Source organism: Branchiostoma belcheri, unplaced genomic scaffold (genome assembly GCF_001625305.1).
Source record: "Branchiostoma belcheri isolate BF01 breed outbred unplaced genomic scaffold, Haploidv18h27 scaffold193, whole genome shotgun sequence".
NCBI classification, from domain to species: domain Eukaryota; kingdom Metazoa; phylum Chordata; class Leptocardii; order Amphioxiformes; family Branchiostomatidae; genus Branchiostoma; species Branchiostoma belcheri.
In genome coordinates, this window is record NW_017803413.1 from 1 (window position 1) to 12,429 (window position 12,429).

Below are 12,429 nucleotides of genomic sequence, written 5' to 3' on the forward strand. Positions count from 1 at the left end.
ACCAACGTCTGCATCCCCGGCCCTGAGACATCCATTCCCGGTCCTGGGAGAGCTGTGAGGCCAATCACACCGCCTGAGACCGACGTGACGGCAGTTCCCGGCACAGCCGATGCGACGAGGCCGATCTGAACGTGCTCTTCGATGTCTAGTATAAGGACGCAAAAGACAATAGAGTCTGCATGATCGATACCAAATGTCATAATGTCTAAAGACATTAGCCAGAGGACCACCCCTTGACCAAATTGTTTGATTGTCTGGATCCATCATATGTCCTAGTACAAGGACAGTGACAACAAAACATTTTAGCATAAAGAACGACAGTCATTGTAACAACAACTAGTTCAATTGTATTGTCAATAATTTTATTACATTTCGCTTCTCCAGTAGCCAGGCTTTGAGACTGGAGAATGATACAGTCTATATTGTAATCGAAACTGATTGCTGTTATTCAGTACATCCAGTTATCAAACTAACGAGTACAACGGCCATATAAGATTTGTTCAATGATTCACTGCTATATAATAATATCTTAAATACAAGGGAGGCATGTATGGTATTTATTAGCAGGACATCTGCATAGTTTTTGTACAATATCCAATGATCATGTGCAACAGGAGTTCCCTGGCTCTACAGCTGTAATAGATGACCTAGTACAGGTGTCTCCCGCTGCAAGGTCAGAGGTCAAGTCTAAAAGTCTTGACAAAAGCAAGTCTCTGTGTCATTCCTCAGTTTGTCACTTCTTAGAGTTAGGTCCTAGGTCAGACAGAAAAGGACTATTCTGTTATGAATGTTAGACAGGACAGGTTTCAGGATGCTTAATATTCAGATGGACAAAATCACATCCCCCAACTTCATCTCATCAATTGAACGTACTAACCCTGTACTTGAGGACAATCTGTCGTCCCTAGCTTCGGCCTCCGACAAGATCCACAAGACCACCCCACTAATACCAAATCTCCATGCCATTTATCCCACCTACTGACCCTGTACTTGAGGACAATCTGTCGTCCCTAGCTTCGGCCTCCGACAAGATCCACAAGACCACCCTACTAATACCAAAGCCTCATCATCTCATCATCCAAAAAAAAACCTTGGTCCGCCATGTTTCCTTCCCGTCATGCTAAGAAATTACATTGAACTTCAATTGCAAGTGCTAAACACAATCAGCGTATATTACACCAAAGCCATCGCCTCTATACACTCCTACCAAAATGAACACACAACCAGATAGGCTTTCAGTTACTGCTCTTTCCAAACATACCGCTAGGCGTCGTCCTTACACTGTGGCCCGGTGACAGGTCCCACAATGCACTTCACTCAACTTTGGCCTGCCCCATTGCATGACGGGAAACAAAATGGCGGCGCCCATAAAATCGAGGTAACGTAGAACAGGTTCCGCTATCGCGAACCTGTAATGAATTTCTTCTCCCAAACTTAACATATGTGCATTACAACATATTTGAATCGAAACTGCAAATACTGGTTGCATTATTGTTGAAGAGTGTTACAAGATAGGGTATGGGACTATTCCTGTAACGATTAGTTCGTGTTTTAATAGTGTCCAATAGGCTGCTGTTTCTTGTTCTTCTACCACTGACGTCTCCCCGGAAGGACTCAGACTGTAGTAGTCTTCTTGCGAATGTCTGACAAAGGTGTTCACGTCTTTGCTGTAGTGTCATGAGGCATAGCGTGTTGCAAGCGTCAGTATAGGTTGTGTAGTCAGGCCCAAGGATGATTCGAAAAGCCCTTCGCTGTATTCTTTCCAGTTGACGTCTTTGGGACTGTGTAATGGCTGGTTGCCAAACTGGGACAGCGTACTCACAAGTGGGTCGGACAAAACTTGTATATATGGTGACAAGATCTTCTCTAGTAACTCCGAAAGATTTGAGTCTTCTCAAGAAGACTGAAGCCTCTGGCTTCCTTTCTTGGCCATGTGGTCCACCTGGTGTTTCATTTTAGGTCAGCTTGTATATGGAGCCCCAGGAGTTTAGCTACTTGAACTTGTACTAGGGGGTAGTTGTCAATTTTACGGGTCCCATTCGTGAGTTTTTGTTAACTATAGCCGCCTATGGCAAAATACGTAACTTTACATAGGCCAAAACCCAATAATTTGAATGACAGCCATCTAGTCTATCCAATCAATTTTGAGCACAATGGCCCTACATTACGTCAAAAAATTCCCAACCAGATCTAACCCAACAATCTCTTTTTATTTATTTATAAACTGCACTTGGCCACTCTCCGCCAGAGGTCCTCCAGCGCTGCTACCTCCTGACCGCATTACCCATCACAACAGCGTGTAAACATCCGACCTGTCGCGCGGATGTCAACACTTACCCACTAATTTTAGCACATACAAACAACCTCTCATATCACAAGCGGTTTACGCCAACTGACTTAGCTAAAATGCAATTTCTGGCGGATATAAACACACATCCATACACGCATTTAATTTTTAGTACGATCTACTTGAGGGTACCCACGCGGAAGAATACCGGAATGAGACCTTTAGTGAGGGTAGTGGTGGCACAGTTTTTGAGAAGTGCAGAAACATCACCTTGCATTTGCGAGGGTAGGTAGGTAGGTAGTTCGGTAGGTAGGTAGGTAGTTCGGTAGGTAGGTGGGCAAGGCGTGGGGAGGGCGCTGTTGACGCCTGCATGACCCTCAAAAGGTTAAAGGTCATGGGGCATAGAGAAGTCATAAAGAAGTGAAATTTTGTTTTGGGTGTAACTATTGTTCTTTTGTTAGTATATTGATGACGAAATTGTTTACAAGGTAAGTGGGGATTAGAAAAGGATGAGAAGGAACCCTGTAAAAGGTAAAGCACACACAAAAAACATATTGTAAGTTACACTACAATGACTATGTACAACGCAAACCTGTCTATATTAGCAACCGCTAATATTACTATCTAGTTTGCATAGATTATATTAAATCACGTAACTGTAATAACTACTCTGCAAGCAGAGGTTTGGGTTATTTTTGGCGTGTTTTCAGTTTTTTTTATCAGGGTTTATTTTTTTGCACTGGAATTTTTTTTCACGTGAAAAAAAACCCAACTAAAACATGCCAAAAATAACCCAAACCTCTGCTTGCAGAGTAGTTATTACAGTTACGTGATTTAATATAATCCATATGCAAAATAATCTATCCAAATCTCTGCTTGCAGAGTAGTAACATTAACATCAACATACATAATAACGCCATGTTCCTTGTTCAATGATTGCATTATTTAATGGATTATTTAATGATATTATAGAACTTCCATAAACTTGACCTCTGATTGAGTGAGAGCTTCAAAAACTGCTCAGCAATTCACGATGTCCTACATGTCCCTGCAGCCCGGCTGGCAGGTCAGGTGGTGTGGATCACAGGAGCGTCCAGCGGGATAGGAGAGGCCCTGGCCGTGGAGCTGGGCAGGCTGGGGGCCAGGCTGGTGCTGTCTGCCAGGAGGGAGGGGGAGCTCAGGAGAGTCAAACAACGATGTGTGGGTAAGATATCAGTCAGATCTGAGATGGAAACCTTACTGCATCCATCTGTCAGTAATTATTCAGATTATACATGTATTTACTTCATACAACAAATGTTTGCAGCTTCTTCTTGTCCTGGCAAAATCCAAAATCCATGCATACAGACTATCAGTTTGGATGATAGGGTAAATGAAACACAGATGAAGCTCACTGTTTGTTGTTGATGACCTTTCACTGGTGTATGCATCGGTTGTTATTATTAATAAGACGCTGAGTAGTCTTCTTTGGCTTTTAAACATGGCTCTCTGAGGTGGCGATTAAGAAAAAACTAGAAACAAGGCTTTAGCTGGTAACCAGGCTGTACAGATATTTTTGTGACTAAAATCCCGTGGATTTGTAGTTTCCATGAAGGAAGAAGCCAGAGGACACGGTACAGAGGGGTGTTGTCCCACACCAAACAACTTACCTGTGGTTTGGCACAGGGCACCAAGCTCGGTCCGATCGTGTTTATCATCCACGTAAACAAACTACCGGACATTATATGTTCCCCGTCGTGGGCTTTCGTCGACGATCTGAACCTAGTGGAGTCCCGGCTTGTATCTGAACCATCTAGAATTCAGAACGACCTCGATCGTCTATCCGGCTGGACAAACGACAAGAACATGAGACTAAACCCGGGCAAGTGTAAAACTATGCAGGTCTGCTTCTCCTGTAATCCTCCCCCGCCACCTGCATTAAACATCGATGGTCACCAGCTAGCTGTTGTCAGTGTAGCTAAGTGTCTTGGGGTGACATTTCAAGCTGACTTGAAGTGGGACGCTCACGTCAAGGAAACAACCAAGAAGGGGAACCAGAGGCTATACTTGCTCTGTCGTTTGCGCCAATTCAACCCGCCCGTTGAAGATCTTCTTACTACATATACTTGTTTCGTCCGTCCTGTGTTGGAATATGCCGCGCCTCTATGGCACCCTGGTTTGACCAAAGCACAGAGAAGGAAGATTGAAAACATACAAAGAAGAGCCACCAGAATCATCCTTGCTAAGGAGTTCACGAACTACAAGTCAGCACTGGAGACGCTACAGCTACAGACTTTGGAAGATCGCAGAATAGCCCTGTGCAGACGGTTTGCCAACAATATACAAGCTTCTACCCTCTACCGACACTGGCTGCCACAAACCAGGGGTAGTGTCAGTGAGAGGATGACTAGACAACATGCAAAACTTGACCAATTGCCAGCGCGCACAGAGCGGTACAACAGAAGTACATTACCGTACCTTGTTCACATTTTAAATCATGAATAGTCTGTGTAAATGTATGATTTTAATATGATTTAATGACTGTTTTTACAACACGGAATGATGATCAGGATTTTATTTCACTGTCTAAAGCTTTTATTCACGCAATTCAGCCTTGTGGCTGCCTAGTGATGGAGCTGTATTGTGATTTGTGTTTGAAATAAACCAATGATAATCTTTTTTTGTATCTTATACAGAGACAGGAAAAGTTACTGATAATGATGTGCTGGTTGTACCACTGGACTCTGTTGCCTATGACACCCATGCTGGATGTGTGGAGCATGTTCTTGCTCACTTTGGCAGAGTAAGTTGTTTTTATTGATACATCAGAAAGAGAAATAAACAAGAAGCCATAGGTGACAATCCTCCGTGAAGTTTTATATATTTCAACAAAATCCCAAGCGTCAACGCCAGACCTACTGTGCAGACATTATAATTAGGCAACGGTTAATGCAATGAGGGCGCGTCACAAGCATAAAACATACAAAGAGCTAAATCCATTACTGCTCCCAGGGCGTGTAAAGATACTGTGCTTCAAGTTCGAAGTTCATTTTAATTACACACACACAATCATTGCATCCACATAAAGATCGGACTATCATGGTCGTGTCTAGTAACAAAGATCAGCCCAACCGTCTTACCGTGCCTGTACCTAATTAAGCGCGCCTGGAACAGGCCAAATTCCAGCAACAGTTGTGGTAAGCACCGCGAGTGTTACTACCGCCGGCCAGATAACCAGGATATCTGCTTACAGTACCTCTGCTACCAGACAACTGCCTAAACCTACGGCCTATTCCACGGATTGTAAAAGTAGGGATGTTTCTAAAATATGCATTTACTTCAATATCAAAACAGCTACGGTAAAAATAAAAAGACGTGCATCATCCCGGACATAATGCCACACCACATGCGAAATTACACAGAAATGCGACGTACGGAAGAATGCGTTTTTGGCTGCGAACATTCTTCCAAAAAACTTTGGCATCTCTTAAGCATGGGCAAAAACATCTGGAACCACTTATCAAAACCACCCCGTATCTGCATGAAGTTCCACCCCCCCCACTGCTATTCCAAACAACGCGTTTTTNCTTTGCTTGTGCAGCAAATTTTGTAGAAAATAAAAACCCTATGGCAAGTCCACTCCTTTTCCTCTCATGATCAATGACACGCTGTTTACACAAAACACACCCCTTTATGCTTATTACCCTTAGAAAGCAAAGTTGCAGTGGTCATATACAACACTGCCATGGGTTGAATTTAAACTTCCTTGTTTGAACATACCACTTTTTAGACAAGCCATTTCGTCATTACAATGTAGACCAATGAATCAGGAAGTGCATCCTACGTACTGTCCAAGAAAAGCGCCCTACGGCTAAAATTATCATTGCAGGAAAACCCAAATCTAGAAGCGGCAAAAATGGTACAAACCGCTAGGAGTCCTCATTAGCGCGTGCTGGTGCAGAAGTTCAAGTTCAGCCTGCCAGAGGGTGAGGGGCCGCCCAACCTCAGTGCAGCTCTTCAAGACGCCGACTGCATGGCTGGTCAAGACTTGCATGCAGGATGTGCGCCGGCCCCATGGCCACAGGAAAAAGTAGCTTGGTTTTCATTCACTCCTGTCCTCATCAGAAGTTACGAAAAGAGAAAGAGAACAGGTGGAATGGGGGAAAAACAGGTGATGTATCAAGTTGGCAGGAGTGGGTTGGCGGGAGCACTTGGACAGTAACCTGTCGTGGGTTTCTTGACAAATCACTTTTCTGTCTCCTTTCCTCTGTCTAAGTATCTGTACCGTTGAAAAAGTTTAAAAAAAAAGAAGAAAATAGTTAAAACTCTTGTTCCTCCTCTCTTGTTCTCTCTTCTTTTTTTTATTCAGTTATACCCCAATTAGAAACGGGAATGAGGGCAACATGTCAATTTAGAGTGTTACTCGCTCACCCGCATGACAAGATCGTATGAAAAGACATTTTCGAATCATCTTTTACACCCTCTTGAATCGGACTTGGAATATCCAGAGGATGTCACCATAAAATTTACTTTTTGTTACCATAAGTCCCGTGAGACAGTAAAATTAACTTGTCCAAAAGTCGTTCCGCCGGAAGTGTCTGGTCCCATGTCTGTTACACGCAGGAGCAGACCTCAAATATTTGTCTGAACAAATCGGCCTCCTTCCGGAGACCCCAGCGTCTAATGCGCTCTCAGATTGAAGAACAAAGACAAACAAAGAGAAAGGGTTTCTTGTAACAGAAAGGGCATATATGGTGATCTGATTTTCTGATATTGATTGTGGGAAAACCGATGGATTAACGCATGAAGGACTTACGTTAACAAAGTAGATTGTTGTGTCTATTGACACATTTGTCCACGATGCTGATTCGGAACACCTGGTAACAGCTATGCTCACTACAAATGAAAAGAGTCGTTAACAATCTTAATGAAAGAACTTATGTTTCTTATCATTTTGGGGGTGCAGAAATACTTGAAGCATAAGACCGTATACATGTAGGTTGCACAGGTGCGTCTCCTGGCGGTTATATAAAGAACTACTTTCCAGCTCAGGTAGACATTGTCACCTGCACATCATTATGTGGGTTGTCGATAATTAAAGTACAAGTGAATTATTCGTCTTAAACTTATCAGTACGATATACAGAAGGTGTGTGGTATTGTAGGCATAACTATGATACAATGGAATAGTGTAAATTGTGATGTATGCACAGAATGAGAACAGAAATAAAACACATGACGAGATCTGTTTAATGGTCAAAGTCCAACGAACTATAAACATCAATACGTGTGGTTCGAGGAATCAGCTCCCAGGCACACCACGTGGCCTTCTGGCATCAATCTTACACACTTGTTGTGATGAAGTACTAACTCATCACTGTGACTGTCGTACTTTGTGATACGCATTGGACGGATCGATACTGTGGGTTTCTCACAAAGTGGGTCTCTCAGAAGACCAAAGGCAGAAAATCACCATCTTCTCCTTTGAGGTTATGTTCGTTATAGATAAATGTACAGGTTTACGATATGTGTTAATGAGAAAGGCTTGTTAATAGAGCCAGTGAGAATCCCACTATTTTTACTTGCATGTGTAAAGGCCATAAAGAGATACAAGCTAGTCCGGCAACTTGGCCCATGCGCCTCAACAGTAAACTTCGAAGGATAACGTCGGTATTTTATGATCACTTATATACAAGAAGTTGTTATACATTATATCATCATTGTTACAGGAATAAGCTTATCGGCACCTTTCACCTTAGGGGGAATAAGGGGGAATAAGTTTACTTGCTGAAAACTACTGATATTGTTTTCAATGAAATGTTTGGCACATGTACAGGTGGTAGACGTTGCAGAGGTGTAAGCATGTTCTCTGACAGAATCAATGCGTCAAATTTGCACGTAAATCAGCATACCGCTGTCAAAGCATGCAGGAACCTGTGTCTTGCTTGATCAGCAACCTAGCACACAGTATAATGCAGCACTGTTGAAATTGTTTTGGTAGTTTGGTTCTATCTTTTACCAAGTAAGGTCCCGTCCGGGTCCAAGTCCATGGACTCCATTGCTTGTCTTGGCTGGACATGCAATTGGCTGTTTCTCAAATCACTTGTACTAAAGAATAGAGCAGGCAAAATTAGTAGCAGTCCTTTCAAAATCCTACTCAGCCTTGAAATCATTCTGTGATGTTGTTGACATGTGGATGGATTTGATATAATGGGACATAAAAGCTGTAGAAGCTGCGGCGCAGCCAGACACAGAAGGGCGGCCGTTAAGTGCAGCGGGAGCGCATAAACATCTTTTCGACATTTTCCCACCCTGGCGGGGCCTCCACAAAGGCACCTGGGGAGAATGATGGGGTCGTAACAATGAAAAGACACTACGTAAACAAGGTGACAGTGTCGGGACGGACAAATGGAAGTCATTCTGTCGGAGCAAACATTGCTCTGCACGCGAAGTTGGGGCTCATTGGCAACAATCTTATGTTTGCCGTCCTCCAGAAGCTGTTAAAAAAGATCAGTACATTTCTGAAGGCGTAAACTCGATGATAGCTACGGGAAACTGTCTATGTAAACTGTTGATCACTCCTGTAGATGTGGCTGTACAATAATAATAAGAGCAAGTCCGTCCCAAGATGGAATATTGTCATCTGAATGTGAATAGCTAGTAATTAAAAAGAAAGTTTCCCCGTTAACATTAATTTTTAATCATTTTATTCCTAATAGCTCGTCGGGCCTACTCAACCTCTAAGACATCTCTCTTTCCGAAATGCCCATGTTTTTTCCGGTGACCAGTGTACAGTATTTACCACTCCTGTCCGTATGAATGTGTGACAGCCACAGGAAGGGCCGCTCGTGTTGACCTTCCCTTTGCCGTTCTACAGCTCACCGTCAGACGCCCTGTCACCACTGTCAGCCGGAAGATGGATGAAGACTTCTCCGGCAGACAACGCACAGAAAAGGCACGGTTTACCCACCCTGTCCTAAGTTGTTTTACTTCGCCGTGCTCCGTCAGCTCCAGTTTTTCTACATTCTTGTGGCATAGACATGTGGCGGAGTATACTTTATGCACAGAACAAGGACGAGAAATGTCGATTTTCTTCGCGCGCCTGTGTCCCGTTCTCCCTCCGCAAACACATATTCATAATACCAAGCTGTGGCATTCCGGCTCCTGCTTAAAACAGCAATATTTTTATGAAGAAAAAAATAGCTTTATAGAAAATGTAATTCTTACTTAGCAAAGCACCCGTGTATCCGATACTACTCGTTATACTAAAAATAGTAAACAGTGACTCGGGGAACGAATAAGAAACGCCCTGCTGTTCTTCTGAAGCTTCGACGGTATTTAATACAGCTGTACTCCAACTCCAACCTGAAAGCTAGTTTCAGTCGAAAGTTCCTTGTGCTGTGTGCTAGCCCCTGGAGCCCTATAGCGGTCGCTAACAAGACTGGACTCCAGGCTAGCTAGCTGTATGCACTGTGACAGACGTTTGACTGCCTTTGGTAGCATCAAGGAAGTTCGTAATCCAGTCAATGTTCAACTTCAACGCAATGTTTTGTATTTGTATTTTTTTTCTACGTTGTATCCATCCCCAAACAGACACGAAGAGTACTCTGTAGTGACGAAGTGTTTGGCATAGCATACTGTATGTATCGCATTGTTGAAGTGGAACATACTAATACTTCCCTTGGCCCTCCTCCACACCGCCGGTTGTGCTATCAGCTCGGCAGACTTGTTCCGTCGTGCTGCGCCATAACAGAGGCAAGACATGACAGAGGAGGGGTCACCTACAGCAAGAGAGCAGAGAACGGTAAACTTCACGTAACGTAACGTACACATCCTTAACAGGCCGTGGGGGAAACTCTGATAACTAGCTTCTGCCCAGGCTTAACAACGCGCCTGACAAATACAAGGCCACTGTTCAAATGGGCGAGTGCAATAAAATCGTACACGAAAACAATAATCGCAGTAAACGTGATGGTCAGTTTTGCACACCTGTCCAGACCATGTATTGCTTGTCGTATCGTTTCCTTGGGGATGCTTGATTGGAAGACCAAAAGAATGGCTAACTCTTTCGGATAATCTTGCCAAAGTGAAGAAAAAAGAAATCATTTTCTTCTCTACGTTGCAATTTTTTTCACTCAGGATGATTCCCAGTCCTTATCATTTTCTCATTACTTTCTCCATTGTGTTGAGATGTTGTCACGGTCATGTTTTTCTTTCTTCCACTTGTTGTTGTTGTAATCTCTGCCGTTATTGTCAGCCGTTGGTACAAGGCCTGTGTGATGACGGAGGAGCCCGGTCCCTGGGCAGAGCCGTGGCCGTGGTCATGATAAGGACCCGCCAGATAAATCACGGACTCCGTCAGGCGAGAAAGCCCCAGAACCGAGTCTTTGTGTGCCGAGTCACTGTAACCTTCCATTGACGTCCGCACGTGGAGAAAGTCGCCACTGAAGCGGACAGGGTAAGCATCCGAGTTTGTGGGAGAGAAGCGGTGTCAACTTCTGTGTCAGCCAGCTGCTTGCCGTGTATCTGTCGCGAGAAGAAAATACTTATTTTTAGTGTTTTATTCTTGTGTTTCTAGTTGATGGAGAGGAAGGGGGGCACATTGGCTTGCTGTCACACGCGCTATCGTACATATTTTGGTGTTACAAAACTATCTCTTTTGCAAATACACAACATTAAAAAAAGGCGAGAGAGAAATGGATCCGAATCATATAAGGGGCATAATATATAGTGGCTTGCTGCTGATAAATGGACTACATTGCGTCATGTGAAACACTACACTGTTTGCGATATTGTACATTTGAAGAGGGTGTGTCTTATCCGATGGACCTGATGCGCTGTTAGTAGGATCACAGAAAAGAAGTAGCAGCGCCTGTCACTGCGCTACTCATCTATCCCTTCCACTATCAGCAGACGATCTGCCCGAGCATATATGTCTTTCCTGTTCCCATGACAACGGTTGCACGCCCCAGAATTGTCTGTGTTTGGGACGAGTCAGGCCGGGATGAGGCATGTGGCATCAAATCATGCTCTATTTCCCTAACAGGTGGGATTGAGGAGTGGGCATACTCTCTCCTAGTTCCGCCCGCTAACCAACAATCAGCCAGAAAAACCCATTTAGTGCTTGTTTTGCTAAAATACAAGGAGAAAGGTAAACAGATGTTTCAGCACCTTTTCATGGGTGATCCCGGCCGGGGGGTTGGTAAGACGAGCGGGAGGAACGCGGCGGAGGGGATTAGGACTCTACCCCACCAGCGGAAACACGCCAACACATCCAGCCTTCATATAAGTGTTACAACTAGGACGTCACTTTGGAAAAATGCCCAAATGAAAATAAATTCCGGCGGGAAAGAAACGGAAATCAAAACGGAAATAGAGAGAACCGAAACCCATGAAAACATGATATGTAAATATAAGTAAATATTAAGAAAGAAAAGTGAGTGAATCAATAAATGGATAGATGGATGGATGAATGAATGAATAAATAAATAAATAAAGGTTAGTGACAGCTTAGCAAAAAAAAATCACCAGACAACAGACTAAAAAAACAGACTTTTGTTTTTGTGTTTAGACACATGCATGTCCATGGAACTTGTGATTATTTCCCCGACGTTGTTTCCGGCAGTACAGAGCGAATCTATTACCCTTTGTCCGCGCTAATCTGAATAGTTTCATGTTCTAGAAGTTGAACTAACCGTCGACGACAGACATGTCTCCGTCGTACCCGCGCGCGTTTTTGTGGGGTTGTTCAAAGGATACTTGTGTACACCGTTATGTACGGACAGCCCTCCCTAGCTCATACAGCGGGAGAGCTAGGGAGGGAACTAGAGAATCCAGTCCTATCGACTCAGAAAATTGACCGAAGAATGCAGACGCTTGATTTAACAGACACGCCGTTGAACCCGCAGGATGACATCCTTATAACATTAACTAGAATGACAACATGTTCCTCCACCCGTCATAGTATAGAAAGGCTAACTACTCCAAACTGAAATATGCCATTTTGAATAAAAACTTTTGGGGCCCTAAAAGACAACAGCTAGCTTCTCAACTTATGAATATTGTTGTTTAGTAGTGCGCTGTAGTTATTTTGAACACTGAAATTTATTTTTTTTGGGGGGGGGGGAGCTGGTAGTACATGTTTTCTCAAAGTGGCTGAACACT

The 12,429-nt window shown here is 43.5% G+C and overlaps 1 long non-coding RNA gene across 2 annotated transcripts; it reads left to right on the top strand.

Moving 5' to 3' along the window:
• The first annotated feature begins 2,529 nt into the window (after positions 1–2,529).
• Positions 2,530–12,185, top strand: LOC109468168. 2 transcript variants are annotated; one of them, XR_002140120.1, is made up of 4 exons: positions 2,530–2,572; positions 3,342–3,491; positions 4,963–5,069; positions 12,174–12,185. It is a non-coding gene; the product is annotated as an uncharacterized LOC109468168 (long non-coding RNA). The 2 variants fall into 2 exon arrangements; XR_002140121.1 differs by having other exon boundaries at positions 2,540–2,576.
• The last annotated feature ends 244 nt before the right edge of the window (positions 12,186–12,429 follow it).